Below are 13,087 nucleotides of genomic sequence, written 5' to 3'. Positions count from 1 at the left end.
CAGAATGACTCGCTGGCATGGGGACGCCAAGACAGACAGTGAGATCTAGCACCTCACAGGGAAACTCGACCTGAGGGACGAGTCTTTCATGGTCCTCGTGCGGCTGAGGACAGGGATGGCAGGCAGGGAACTTTCCCGCAATTTCAGCATCACTGAAGGGCATGTTAGTAAGGTGTTTACGACATGGATTAACTTTCTTCATCAAGAGTTAAAGGCACTGACCTATTTTCGAACTGTTCTGAAGACTCGGGAAAAACTCCCCGATTCTTTTCACAAATTCCCCAACACGAGAATCGTCCTTGATGGAGCCGAGGTGCGTACTCAGAAGCCATCGTCTTTGCTTGCTCAGAGGCAGACCTTTTCACCGTACAAGCATTACAACACGTACAAGGCTATTGTTGGCTGTACGCCCAACGGGTACATTTGCCACATCTCGGGGCTGTGGGGTGGGTCTGTCTCAGACCGGACGATCCTCGAGGAGAGTGGGCTCATGGGCAGTTGAAGCCCGGGGATGCCATCCTGGTGAACAAGGGTTTTAAATTTAATGACCTGCCACCCAAAGTGCAAGTGCACATTTCGCTATCCGGCAGCCACACAAGCCTCAGATGTCTGACACACACCGGCAGGTGGCAAGCGCCCGGGTAGCCGTGAAGCACGTGATCGGGAGGGTGAAGCAATTTCACATTCTCGACCGACCATTTCCTATCACAACAATAGACATTGCTGAGCAGGTGTTTCAGGTTTGTTGCTTCCTAAGCAACTTCCGTATGCCAATGATCAGTGCCAAGTAGCTAAGCATGGTGCATAACATTGAACTTGACTGACAAAATTTGCTTTGTTGAACATCTCAGAATAACCCTGTTTTTGTTAAAATCCTCTGGCTATGTTTTTCCACTCTTTTATGTAACTTCAATACTCTAATCAAGGTGGGGCTAGAAATTTTTTCTAGCCCCACCTGCGAAGCCGGTTATCTGGTTTAGTTTTGCGTTGACGCGAGGCCGTACAACTGCGCGCTATGCAAAAAGAAAGCTTCGAAAGAAATGCGAATATCTTTCCATCGGTAAATATGTGGATTGTTGAAGTCCATGAAACTGCTCTGATGATATAATTACATTTGTGAAATCGAAGGCAGTTGGTGACCATGTGTGGGACCCCGAAGGCCTGCCTCCATGCTCCGTCGCTTGCAGCAGCCAGACACCATGAGAAAATGGCAGACCTTTTCCCCTGAAGTTAGGATTCTGGAGCACTGTGCACCGCACCCCTCGATTTGTGCATCAGTGGGCGTGGCAGCACCTGAGCGATGCAGTCACAAATGCATCTTTTCGCCTTTCTCGTGCAGGCTTTTGCTTTCCACATGAACACCATCCACCGCGTTAGAAGGTGAATCCGCGAACGACCCGGATTGAACTGTGGAAATCGTCTCGATGACTTCCTCAGAGATCTACGAAGTAATGCAGAAACAACAAATGAAAACCCAAAAATCGCAATTTTTAGGAAAAATATGCATTTTTTTTAAATATTTTTATCTTCTACAATTTATAAAGAATGCTTTCAGAAATTTTTCTTCTCACCTGTAACATATTTACTCAGGAATAAATTATTTTTTTCTTCTCACCTGTAACATATTTACTCAGGAATAAATTATTTTCAATGTGCCAGCGGCCGAGCGCACTGGCCGGAGACGCATTTAGACCCTCAACGTTTAAGTTGCTTAAGTAAAAGTCAACGCCTAAGCGTTACGTCGGACGATGTACAGGAGACGAGGTGATCCACCGAGCTTAAAATCGGTCCGATCACGGACTTTCTGCTCGTTGGATATTACCAGCGCTATACCGAATTATTCGGTATAGCGCGTCCCAAACATAATTTGGGACGCGGCCAAAGATGTGTTTTAGAGCTTGAAAAAAGTGCCATTTCTCTACCCGTGTTACGCGCTCTGGATTACACCAAAGAGTTTATGGTACATTGTGATGCTGGAGGCAAAGGAATGGGGTGGCATACTGAGTCGGGTAGAAGACTACCACGAAAAACGCCCGATTCTGTAAGCCAGTCGGAAATTGACTGTGAGAGAGGAGGCCTACAGTGCCTCCGAAAAAGAGTGCGCATGTTCAGTATGGGCTGCACAGAAGTTGTTGTGCTACTTGTATCAGACGAGGTTCACTTTTGAAATGTAGCCAGAAAACAGTGCTCCGGTGGAGTATTACTCCCGAGCAGTACACAACTTCTCCGTGAGGTACAAAAAGGCAAATTAAATGGCAATGCCGCTGGGCTGAGCACATTTTTCTAACCCTTTGAGCTGAATGGAAGACGTCATAATGTTTCGTTATCCACACTCTGGTAACATTCGAGAAAATATGCAGTTGCATTTGAGCGGCAATGCTTTACCTTGACATAAGTTATACTTTCGTTTCATGCGCTCGTGTTTTTATCGCACCCTTCTGAAGACTCCACCAGCTGCCAGAGGAGCGCTCGGCGCCTCCAGGCTGCGAAATCAAAGCACCAAGTGTCACAACCTACTCTATACTTATGACCACTCCATCTAGAGACCCTCCAGTACGCATCTCCCGGAGGCAGAGTTTCAGCGGCGCCTCGTGGTGGGGCCTGGAACTCAGTATTATGTTCGCCTTTTCCGTGCTCTACCAGGTGGTGTTGGCTGCGCGCAGGCGCAGAAAGCAGACGACACAGCAGAGGGACGCGTCGCCGGTTTTTAGTGGCATGTCAGTCTCACATTTGCTCGTGATAATTAGAAAAGGCGTTAGTGATTACTTCAACGGAGTGTTGGAACATCAATGAGGTAGTTAGGACACTAAGGACAAAATGGCATACTGCCGTGTACACCCCTCTGCAAGGCATCCAAAAGGGCGGCCGCAGAGATATCGCTCCATGAATTCCTAGTCACCAATGTAAAAACAAATGGGCAAAAGTCATTTCACGAAAAGGTAATTTTACGGCGTATAAAGGCATGCAGTTGTAGTGATTGAATGGATTTTCTGTGCTAACTGTAGCTTCACATGAAAACGTACTGTTCCAGGCACGGGAAATCACCCGTGTTTTTGCCAACGATCGGTCGGTTGTGTGTAGTAGGCCTAAAGATTCGGTGCCTCAAGCAAAAGGCAGAACCATCCATTTCTCCAGGCTATCCAGCATACCTTGAAACAAAGGAAAAAAACAGCTTGACGTGCCCTCATGAACCGTCATGCGATAGTCACGTCACGTCAAGTGATGGCCCCCAGGTCACGAGTAAGTGTACTTTATAAACAACCTCTACTCCTTGCGATACATTTTAATTTTGTATTATTTTTACGTAATCAAATTCATTTCAGGGGGGACGCCTCTCCTGACCAGCTGGAACCACTCAGTACCACAACGAGACTCTGCATCGCTTTCTATGGCATCAAGTGCCTTGGGGAGATTCTCAACTGTGGGGCTCTCCATTGAAGCAAATCATGCAGATCCACAAGCAATCCAGGAACCACCAAACTGGTCCATCAGCTCCCAGACAACCCTGAATGCAGTCAAATTGTGGCCCATGGGAACACAGCTGAAGACGCCCAAAAGAAAATGCCAAAAACTGCAAACGGCAAAAGAAAAACTGTGAAAAGAAGTCAAAGCCCTCTCAAGAGAACTATCAAAAGCTAAGGACACCCTGAAGACGAAGAACATCTCTACACTGTTGGTATGTTACAAAGCCCGTATCTGTGAGCTTTCAAATTTTTAATATTGAACAATCTTTGCAGGACCTTCTCAAAGATGATGGGAAAGCTATGTTCCTCGATGAGCAATCGGGAGTGCTCAAGTCACCAAAGCATGTTTGTATGTTTGGAGTGTGGGGCGCTCGGCCCGCCACACGGCGGCCAACCGGCGACTAGCGGGGGGGGGGGGGGGGGGGGGGGGGGCGGCGCTTGGTGCCCACAAGCTAAAAAGAGATGGCCCGTGCGGCCGAAGGCAGTTGCTGCCCTGGGTGTTGGCTGGATCTGGATCCCTGAAGAGCATGGTAATAAACCCTCATTGACCCCAAGGAATGAGTCGTCTGGTTGATTACCTGCAGCGGATGGCGGAGGTCGAATGCCACATCTGGTGCCTAACGTGGGGCTCGAACCCACGACCCCGAGATTAAGAGTCTCGTGCCCTACCGACTGAGCTAGCCGGGTACACAGCAGTACGGCCCAATTCATGTGTCTGAACTAAAATGCTACTTCAAGCCAGCAGTTATCTCGCAGGTCCCGGACATCCCAGCTCCCAGCCAGCCCTTGGAGCACGGAACTACACCCAGGCGTACAACCTGCGCCCTCGGTGACTCAACACCTGTTCTATTCATATCCTTTTTTGGCTGGCTGCGTCTCTTCGCGGAGAGGGGGGAGAGGATCCATCTCCTTCCCGCGGGTCTGCCCTTTGTTTTCACAAAGGAATTGTTTTTTTCGCAAGTGCCTCTGAACTTGTTCGACGTATCACAACCAGACCCGTTAATTCGTCTTTTTTCTATGTGTGCCCATTCTGTATTCCGTCCGCAGGATCGCCACTTCCAGCAAGAGCGGGCCCGCCATGCCTATCATTTCAGGCGCTTGGCGGCACGCTTCCCGTCGCGCCGCGAGCATGCCTCCGTCATGACCTGGACCGTGCTTGTGGAGAACCGTCTGGTGGGCTGGGCCTCAGTGCTACGCTGGAGGGAATAGCCCCAGCCCGAGCGCGGTGTGACCCCGGAGACCATCCCCGAGCCCTTCCGCGGCAACACTTTGGAGGACCAGCACCCGCACGAGCCCGCGGCCGTATACAACGAGGTGGAGCGCCGCCTGCTGTGCCCCGTCTGCGGAGTGCCGGAACTCCACCGCCCCTCCCACCTGGCGGGCGCCTTGCACCAAGCCCGCGTCGCCGCGGACTGGGCTCACCGAGCCGCGCCACCTCCTGCTGCACCTCCGGCAGCCCCCCGCCCGTTGGAGGTCGCAGAGGCCATCCGGGAGCTCCGCCAAGTCCGCCTGGATCTGCTCCGCGGCCCGACCCACGAAGAGGCCATCTTAGACCTCGACCTCTAAGAGGGGGGAGGTGTGGGGCGCTCGGTTTGCCACACGGCGGCCAACCGGCGACTAGCGGGGGGCCGGCTCCCGGTGCCCACAGACTAAAAAGGGATGGCCCGTGCGGCCAAAGGCAGTTGCTGCCCTGAGTGTTGGCCGGATCTGGATCCCTGAAGAGCATGGTAATAAACCCTCATTGACCCCAAGGAACGAGTCGTCTGGTTGATCACCTGCGGCGAACGGCGGAAGTCGAACGTCACAGGAGTGAAGAAACACTTTGCTCTATGCATACAGTGGCATGCCAAGTCTAATTGCACCTATCAAATGGTCCGCTCCTCTAGTGCACCGACTTCCCAGCGAGTCAATGCTTAAGCGTTAAGTTGGAGCATGTCGAGAGACGTGGTGTCGTCTAATCAAAAAACGGCTGCACAAGGAGGCTGCGCTTCACTCCGACCAGGTGAGCAAACGTTAATTACCACTGTTGTAGGATTCACTATAAATATATTTTCTCACACCTTTTTGTTCGCTTAGTCCGGATATGGATTCCTCGTGATGGACGAGATGCCCTTGAAGCCAGAACTTGCATGCCAACACATTTTTTGTGCTTCGTTTTTGTTGGTTTATCCGTGCACTACGGGTAATTGGCTACAATTTTGGGGAAGCATTTCGACCTTTGAAAATGTGTTAGAATATATTTCTTAAGTGGTCTTGCTGTTTTCATCCACATACAGATTGGCTGTAGGTCACTTCTTTACAAAAGGACTCCCTTGTGAGCAGCTGCATGATCTTGCCATGAAGGTCATCAAGTCGATCGAAAAGGCAGGATTTGCAGTTACAAGCCTCATCGGCGACAATCATGTTTTCAATTCCAAATGCTTTTCGCTACTTAGTGGTGGAACTACTCGGCCTGTTGTGAGGTGAGATATATTAATTAAAACATTTCTAGATTGCAGCACCTTCTTTGTCACATTTGCATTCTTTACAATTCAAAATGGTTTTGCAGCCACCCACATGATAAAAATCGCCAACTTTTTTTAGCATTTGACCCCGTGCCACATTTTTAAAAATGTGCACTCGCAGCTGCAAGCCAGCAACAGGTACCGCAACAATCGCAACATCATCAGCCCAAAGTATGTGAGGTGGTTGCTCGAGTTGCAGGAAAAACTGAGAAACAAGGTAAATGTACTATATCTTAAGTATCCAGCAGATCTGATCAACCAATGCTTAAATTTTCATTTACACCAGGTGCTTTCATGTTGGTGTGAAGCTTATTGAGGAAGCATGCCTTCCAAACAAACTTTAAAAAATGAATATAAAAATGGCACTTGACATCCCCCCCTCAGGTAGTCTTAATTCTCTTTAATTATTGTGGAGAACGAACAGATAATTGAGTGCCCATATATGTAGGCGTCTTTATGCAGGTAACCTGTACTGAGGTACCTGCAGTGGTATGGAAAGCAATACGATATTCCAGGCTTTGAGGTCTACCTCCCTACTGTGGAGTTTATGGAGAAGGTCTAAAAGTGGTTTGTCTTGAACAACATCAGAAGTACGACCTTCCTAGTCTTCTCCAGGAATCCGATGAGGATGCCATTCTACAATGCCAACGATGAAAGGTACTTTCATTGATTCAAGTCTTTGTAAGTTTGCATCATTACATTAGGGCATGTGATATTTTCCTTGTGCAATACTTTATTAGGGAAATAATATAGAAAAGTTTATTTTTGCACACAGGCTGTCTTGTCTGGAGAATGACTTCCTAGGCTACTTTCAAGTCTGACAGGAAAACACTCCGACCAAAACCACTTTCTATTCGAAGGAAACGAATGAGGCACTATGTATCACCTCAGTGTCCACTGTAGAGTGCACTCGACATCTATTCAGACACTGCACTTTGCTTCGTTTTCACTGCACGGTATTCCAGCGATGACGTCGAAGCATTTTTTTCAACAGTTTGACAACTAAACGGAGGCAATGACCAGACAACAGCACCCAAGCAGCACTGTCCTCGCTTCAAAAAGTCCCCAAAACAGGGTTCCTAAACAGCTCTCAGCATGGCAACACTGCAGCGATAATCGCAGCCATGGGGACATTGAAGTCTCTTCTACCTACAATACCACGCAGAGTATGTGGTATTGGAGGTAGAAGAGACTCCCGGTAGGAGGATTGAGTTTTTGTGCCACCTAGTGAGAACGTCCCTCATTAGGCAGCGCTAAAATTAGGCCCTCGGCCAGAAGCAGGCTCTTCCATATGAAGCACTCAGGTGTCGCCGCCCGCCACGATTGATTGGCGCCGTGCGTGACGACACGCGCCTTCACTCCCTAGGCCATGACGTCACAACGAAGAGTTTGAGGCAGTCGGACAGTGGCTTTTCCGAAACTGGAGTCGAAATGCAGTGACATCATTGTGAGGTGGCAGAAGCCACTGCGGATGGGAAAAGCTTGTTGGCTCCAACCTATGCAAGTTGGGCACGAGATAAAAAAAAGTGTCCAAAATTGCAGCGTTTTTGTTTGTGTTTCGCTGTTCCCGCCAATGCATTTGACATGGACGACGTTGATTTTCAACAACACTATCGCCTCTTGAAAGACGTGGTAAGGTGGCTGTGCGATGACCTACGTGGCGATTTGGGCTTGAGACGGTAGAGCCGTGCACCGACTGTCGTCGTGCCAAGTTCTCTTTGAGCTTGATGCCCCACGGCATTCAGGGCACGGATTTCGCAGTGGCTTGAGCTCAAATATGCCTGAGGATTGTCTTTTGTGTGGTATCTGAGTGGTATGGCCCCTGCTTTGGGGACTGGCGTTTGTCAAAGGTTAAAATAAACATTGTCCTCACCTCACCTCGTCACTGTTGAGCAGCAAGTTCTCATGGCATGGCGGTTTTTCGCGATGGTGGGGAGCGACCGAAAACCTCTATGTCCGTGCTGCGGCCATGGCCATCGTTCGTTGCCTAGGCCCCGCGTGGGTCGTTTTCGCTGGGACCGTCGAAGAATGTGCGGCCACACAAGCCTTCCTGTGACGAGGGTGCGTGGACAGGATGTTTGTGGCCATCAAGGGTCTATCACGGTTCGGCCGAACCGTCACCAAGGTATTGTATTGGTGTTGGAAGCTCCAATATGCGCTGAACGTCATGGCGGTAAGTTTCCATTTTTGGCTCCTACCGAGTTTGCAGCACGTGGAGATGTTTGTTGTTGTAATCCAAAATCATTATTTCCGCATCATATGCATGAAGTCTAGTGGGTGGTCCAAGTAGCAATTGTTGCACTGCTCCATGGGCATGGTAAGAGTACTGGGAGACGTGCTGCTATTTATACCTGTTGATGCACACCGAGGGCACCGGTAGAAGCATATTACACAATACTATCGACAGATGCTTGCGATTTTCTTTCTCACAGTTGGGGCTTGCGTGAGAGGTGCTGACTTGTCTTTTTCAAAATGAAAGGAATGTAACAGATGTACAAAAGCTGTGATCATCTGTTTGTCTCTCTTATTGTAGCGCTCTTATTTGTTGCAGGTGTGCGACGCCAATATGCGAATTCTGGCAGTCGACCCCTCGATGCCCGGCTGCTCACACGACGCCCTTGTGTGGAGGCAGTCATGGGTGCGTCAGCAGTGCATCGCTGGCAGGCTCATCAGGCATGTGGAGTACCTGCTCTGTGAGAGCACCTAAGTGGCAGTCGATTATCGGCTCACATAAAAACAAAATGCAGAGTACCCAGACGTTTTTTTTTATTTTCACACGAGCACATTGCTGTATAACTAGACACCAATGTTTGGAAGACTGGCCTAAAGCAAGGCATCATGCAAAGGCTCACTTTCATGTCCTTGCTTGATGCCCTGGAGCAGAGTTTAGCAATGTAACGGTTTGTTTTTAGCGCAGTAGGGTTGAAACTGTTGAAATCAAGGAACAAACCGAACTGTTGTCAGTTAATTACTGAATTACAGTAGGCACCGGAAGAGAAAGAAAGTACAGAAGTGGGGTTCATAGGTGCCCCGTGTCCAGCCACCAGCTGCAAACAAGCTCCTTCAAGTGTACCATTGTGTTACATTTCAATCTCGTCAAGGTGAGGCTCTCGCAGGTAGCAGACATGAGAATTACTCTTGAAGAAAGCCTCGCAGTCCTCATTGCCAGAGCTTCCACGATGTTGTGCAAAAACTCATTTCCAACGTGTGTCATCCTCACCGTAGTCGGTATCATCTGAAATACCCGTTGAGACGGCAAACACCAGATATTGGTTGACAAGCCTGCGGCATCTCTGGCACGCAAAGTGATGTAGTGGCGGTTTCAACATGTAGGACTCAATATCAGTACTATTTGAACAAACTCCTAGCAAGTGTATGGTTCGGAAGATAAAGGGCAAACGCCGAACGCATACCACCTGCTTGTTGAAACTGCTTGTCGTGTGTAACAAATAGAGGGTCAAACGGGATCAATAAAATTTGTTTAAAACGCAGTATGTGGTTCACATATCCGAGAGTAGACTTGCAATTTTTTATGCAGTAGACAGTGAGTAACCATTGAAGCCATGGCTCATGACTCCTGTGCCTTGCCGGCCAGCAGTCTCCACACTTGCCAGGCGTTACAACGCTGCCCACGCCTCCATGAGGTCGATGGTGGAGCGATTTATTGGGCTGCTGAAGAGTCGGTTTCGATGCATGCAAAAACACCAGGTTCTTTACCACCACCCAAGGATAGCCGGCACGATCGTGGAAGCCTGTGCAGCGCTCCACAACATGTGCTTCAGCGCAGGAGAATCGGATCCAGGATTGTCGTCGGACTCTGAGTCCTGCAGCAGCTCTAACGACGACAGTGGGAGAGAATAGAGCAGTGACGCAGCACAAGAGCGAAGAATCCTGCAGTCAAGGTGCCTCTACATTGAGGGTAAGGCCATGCGAAACCGGCTTGTGCTTGGAGTTAGCACAAGTCAAGTGCATCGTGTACGTTGCTGGCTTCACCGGATCTGCCGTCGTTCTGGTCGCCACCGATGATGGTCTTATATAATTCTTTGCGAGTGTCATGCGTGCTCAGTGCTGTGGATGTTCTGCCAGAGCCTGTCAGACTTCATGCGTTTGTGCCTGTAGGTGAGGTGCGTTTCCTGCTGCAGCCTGCTCGGACTCCGTGTGTGCGCCTGTACAGTGAGGTGTGTTTCCCGTTGGAGCCTGCTCGGACTCTGTGTGTGCCTGTACGGTGAGGTGTGTTTCCAGCTGGAGCCTGCTCGGACTCCGTGTGTGCGCCTGTACGGTGAGGTGCGTTTCCTGCTGGAGCCTGCTCGGACTGCTAGGTGTGCATATACGGTGAGGTGTGTTTCCTGCTGGAGCCTGCTCGGACTCCGTGTGTGTGCCTGTACGGTCAGGTGTGTTTGCTGCTGGAACTCCGTGTGTGCGCCTGTACGGTGAGGTGCGTTTCCTGCTGGAGCCTGCTCGGACTCCGTGTGTGTGCCTGTACGGTGAAGTGCGTTTCCTGCTGGAGCCTGCTCGGACTCCGTGTGTGTGCCTGTACGGTGAAGTGCGTGTTCTGCCGAAGCCTGCTTCGACTCCATGCGTGTGTGTGCCTGTATGGTGAAGTGTTTAATGCTGGAGGCTGCTCGAACTTGTGTGTGTGTGCCTGTAGGTGAGGTGTGTTTACTGCCGGAGCTTGCTCGGACTTTGCGTTTCTGTAGTGTTTCCACTGTCCTTTTTGCAGGATTCAGATATGTGGATCCTACGCAGCATTTTGGACTTTATGTTTCATGTTCTTTTTAGCAAGTTTCACACATGTGCGGGTGCCTCGTGAGGACAAGTAGTGACTCCAACATCATGTTTGATGTTCTTTTTAGCAAGTTTCACACGCATGAGTGTCCCATGAAGATGTGTTATTGCATTAGACTTTTTTTGTGGTATTTCTGGAAGTGTATGGATGAAGGTACTTTATGCAGCGATGCCCGGCTAGAAAAGTGGGTTTGCTAAAGGGGACAGAAGCTGGCATCAACACCTTTAACCACGCATATGCTGAACCATTGGCGGGGCACTTTGCTGGTCAGTTTATAACTCTTCTCTCAACAGTTGCCTGCGAGGAGCCTCATGTGCTCTTGTTACACCCAGCTAACATATGTAGTTTGTTATATGCTTTGTTGTCAACAGCCAACATGCATTCTTCAAGATTTCACTTGGTGTATATGTTCCTCGGTGCTTGCAGAAGTTGCGAAGTACCTCAAACTTAAAAGAGGGTGCTTTGGCTTTTCCCCAACATGCTTACAGGTGTCGGTCCCTGCCTGTGAATGAATAGCTCACACTGACTGTCACAGAAAGACGGCTAGAGCGTTTGTGAATTGCGGACGAATGTTCGACTCCCCTTAACAACCCCCTTCCGTGGCACCCGCCCCGTTGATGCCCGAGCAGCGGTGTTTGGAGTGGTGTCGAGTTACGTGGTGGGGGTCCCGGTCAACCCACGTGGGCGGCAATGGTCTCCATGTGTGTGTTCGGCCCAGGGTTATGTTTTGTGTTTTGCTGAACAGGCGCCGCTGGCGCAGACCTCGAGTTACGACCCGACGCCTGTTGACAGATTTATGCGCATAGTTCTCAGAGGCCTTAAGGCGAGACGCGGGTCTTAAAATGGTAAAAAATCGCGAACTTTGGGGTTTTTCAAAAATCACATGTTTGGATAGAATATAGTCTGAAGTACCTGCCTGCGAAGTTTCAATGTCCTATTCGACGTCTAAGTATAAAAAAAACGATAAATACGATGCCTCCGCGACGCTCAAATCGCGAATCCAACGCAAAAAAATAGTCAAACTGCGCGCCCGCGTCGCTTCACGACCGATCGTCGGATCGCGGCCATCTTGGTCTTGTTGGGGAGCTGGTTCTCTTCCCTACGTCCTCATCCCACTCATTATCGCGACAACCTTGGAGAGCGTCCGCATTCCGCGGGTTTTCACGACCGGAATAACGATTGCTCATTGGCCCGCGCGCGTACGTCACGGGTACGTCGTGCCGCGCGCGCCTGTCATAGGCCAAGACGCGCCCCTTTCCACTTTTGCTCCTTTCCTCCTCTCGGCGCGCGCGCGCCTCCAGCAGCGCAAGGAGAGCGTGGAGAACAGTGGTGTGAACTTAGCGAGAAAGTCGCTAAATTTAGAGTGTTTTCAGTCGTCCTAACGACAATTTTGTGTTTTTGGAGTCTTAGCGACTTTTTTGGGGACTTTTTTTTTTTCTAGTTATGTAAATTGTTACTAAAGCTACGTGAACGGGGGGAAAATATGTCAGTCGGATAGCTCTCCGGTGGCTTCCAGGGGACAGCTCTGGATGTCACTCATTTTTGTTAATTTTTATTCATCCGGTTGTGGGTGAGGTGACGTTCTCCGACCCCGAAGCAATTCCCTCGCTTTAACGCGGGTTAAAGCGAGGGTTTTGTTCGATAAGGATGAAGCAGAACAGGCTTCCGCTGTTTTGTTCATGGACCAGGATCTTCTCGCCAACGTGTTGGCGAGTCCTTGGGAATGGGACGGCCGACTCCAACTATTCACTTGTCTCGTCACAAGAAAAAAAAAAAAAAAAGAAAAAGAAAACTTTACGTTTTGTAAAAAAAAAATCCGAAAAAGGTCATCATCATCATCACCACTCAGCGACTTTTCGCTAAACTGGCGACTTTTAGGTCGCGTCCTGGCGACTTCGCCCAAAAAAACTTAACAGCACTGGTGGAGAAGCGTCGTCTGCTTCGTTTTGGCCTGTCGCTTTGTTCGTTCCGCGGCTGAGTGCACGTTGTTTCGAAATTGTTTACGTTCGCGCGTTCGCGTCGGACATCGTTGGTTTCTCGCTACGAAGTTGCGGGAGTTTTATTTCGAGCGATCGAGATGCCGGGGGACTCTCGATTGAAAGAGAGTACGCGGCGGACGTTCGGGAGGAAGACGCGACGTGCGTGGAACAAGCGGAAGACATCACCTGCAAGTGCGCCGCTACGATCTGCGCCACTGCCGAACGCATTGGATCTGCCGGGACCATCGGCTAGCCTTCCCGTTGACGATGCTGCGGCCTCAAGCTCTGGTCCGGATGGCTCAAGTTTTGCCGGCACCACTCGCGTCGACTCTACCTACTACTCTACGGCCGAGC

The 13,087-nt window shown here is 49.8% G+C and overlaps 1 protein-coding gene, 1 non-coding gene and 2 pseudogenes across 2 annotated transcripts in view; 2 read left to right on the top strand and 2 right to left on the bottom strand.

The window, feature by feature from the left end:
• LOC115309071 overlaps window positions 1-13,087 on the bottom strand; it is a 54,647-nt gene that overhangs the window by 20,786 nt on the left and 20,774 nt on the right. The gene's annotated exons all lie outside the window — the stretch shown is intronic.
• On the top strand, window positions 49-791 carry LOC121835707 (annotated as a pseudogene).
• Trnak-cuu lies at window positions 4,079-4,151 on the bottom strand. Its single transcript has one exon. It is a non-coding gene; the product is annotated as a tRNA-Lys (tRNA).
• On the top strand, window positions 7,547-10,102 carry LOC121835706 (annotated as a pseudogene).

Source organism: Ixodes scapularis, unplaced genomic scaffold, assembly GCF_016920785.2.
Source record: "Ixodes scapularis isolate PalLabHiFi unplaced genomic scaffold, ASM1692078v2 PGA_scaffold1__304_contigs__length_218370807, whole genome shotgun sequence".
NCBI classification, from domain to species: Eukaryota; Metazoa; Arthropoda; class Arachnida; order Ixodida; family Ixodidae; genus Ixodes; species Ixodes scapularis.
This window is presented reverse-complemented; position numbering and strand designations above follow the sequence as displayed.